The sequence below is a fragment of the Uloborus diversus genome, chromosome 8 (genome assembly GCF_026930045.1).
Source record: "Uloborus diversus isolate 005 chromosome 8, Udiv.v.3.1, whole genome shotgun sequence".
Classification (NCBI taxonomy): domain Eukaryota; kingdom Metazoa; phylum Arthropoda; class Arachnida; order Araneae; family Uloboridae; genus Uloborus; species Uloborus diversus.
In genome coordinates this window covers 119573772-119576090 of record NC_072738.1, presented here as the reverse complement: position 1 = coordinate 119576090, position 2319 = coordinate 119573772, and positions in this window count along the sequence as shown.

Sequence of the window (2319 nt, the reverse complement as noted above, 5' to 3'; positions counted from 1 at the left end):
GGCTTCTCTAAAGGTGCCAGAATCGTAACTGCCTTTAACCAAGAAGACTACTGAATTCTTCAGAAATATTCCAGGCTAATTTCAGGAAGGTTAATGAATTTAAGCGGAAAACAATTATTTTCTTTATTTTGTTCCCCAAAGAAATTTTTAATATCATTAATTCTTGCAAAGATACGTTCGCAACAGAAAATTGCAGTGACAATTGCATCGTCAGGCATTGCTGCTACTTTTTTTAGATGGTAGACAAACAGCACATTCAGCTTTAAAGTTGCCTATTAGATATTCATAACAAACAAAACGCAATGTGTAACATTAAAGAAAAAAAAAATGGCTGTAGTGTTGCAAGAGAGTGAAATTAAAATATGGGATAAGTGTACTATGGCTCATGAGTAAAAGCATTCATTAGAAGCACATCATAGGATTGTGCAAGATTTGAACGGCAACGATAAACTTTTAGACCAAATTGTCTGAATACTGTCTGGGGACTTCCGGCAGACGTTACCAGTTATTCCGATGAAATCAACGCATGTTTAAAATAATCGTTTTTATAGCGTAATGTCGAGATAATGCGATTGGCCATGAACATGCGAGTATAAACGCAAAATAATCTAATCGCACAAGTATTTTCTAAGCAATTGCTTGGTATTGGAAACGGTGAAATTGAACTGTATCAAAATATACAGTACAACAAAGAGCCAGACAATTTCTACACTGCCATTGAGACGAAAAGTGAACTAATTGAGAGTCTATTCCCAGATAAATTTAATTTTTTAAAAATCATAATTGTCTCTGTAATCGCGCTGGTTTTGTAGCAGTTTTGTTTTCGGTAAACATTCCCGAAGAGACGGGAATATTTGTGGATCGTCAATTGTCAACTGTCAAATACATATCCCGATACATGTCGCAAATTTTATTTATTGGTCGCACAAAGTCATTGGGAGTTGACACTTTCTAATGCAGGTTTGACATATGGAGAAACAGTATTCGTCAACTGTTTAAAACAATTTTGACGACATACTATCCAACACAATCATCATTTTTCAAGGAGAAACTATATAACTTTCACGTTTGAAGACGTATTTCAAAAAGTTTAACAAACACACAAATGTCCAAATCCAGATTTTACACCAGAGATGAATATGAAGCTTTAGTTTTAACTGAAGGTTTTTGCGTTTTAATTTGAAATTTGAAACTTAATTATTATGATATGCCGTCACTTGATAGTTGGGCCACCGACTTAGTTAACACTGATTTGCAACGTATAACAACAGAGCAATGACGCTGTCTTAGCTACAATTATTGCGAATAATGAGCCATTACTGACGGTTGGAAAAAAGCTCCTCATTGATGCTGAACAAGCCTATACAGTTGTCGATGAAAACAAAGCAGTAAACATTCCAACTGAGTTTTTAAATGCCCTGGATACACCAGGAATGCGACTACACGATTTCCGGTTGAAAATTGGCTCAACAATTTATTTTTTTCGCGATTTAAACCCACCTAAATTACGCAACGGTACATATTTCTTCATCAAAAGTCAACAATTTTGACGGGAAAGTTTAAAGGAGAAATGTTTGTGTTGCCACGTAATCCATTAATAGAGTCAAAATTTTCAAACAGATTTGAAAGACTTCAATTTTTGATTCGTTTAGCTTTTGCAAAGACCATAAATAGATGTCAAGAACAAACAATGTCTTCTTTCGGTTTGGACTTGAAACATAAATATTTCTCTCATGTGCAACCATATATCGCCTACTCACAAGTGGAAAGTTATCGTACTTTTCGTATTACTAAAAGACTGGTTAAGCAAGAACATAGTGCACAACTTAGTGCTTAGACAGTTTTCAGTTTTCAAAAAATAGAAACAATAGTTCGAAGTCAATGTTATCTATTCCATTGAAAAAATTTAATTTTTATATGTTTTTAATTTAGTTAGTGTATTTTGTAAAGAAGTTATTGATTACAAACTATAGAGAAAGCTGATGTGAATAAAATGTAGTGTAGAATCTAAAAGTGTATGGTGGTTTACGCTTAGTTTCTACATTCGGTTATTTTACAATCAGTTTCGATATTTACTGTCACTATCAAGTTATGTTTGGTTTTTTTTTGACCGAAGTCATACTTACAAAATTTACTAAGCGTAAGTATAGTGCTTTTTCTATAGAAAATTTAGTTAGTACTTACTGGATTCAATAAGTACTTTCTTCAGCCTCGACTGTTAAAAAAAAAAAAAAAAAAAAAAAACGAATCGTTACTGAGTAAAAATTTTCGATACTTGCTTGCAGTTCTGGTTAAGCTTTGGCTATATTTGCATTACTA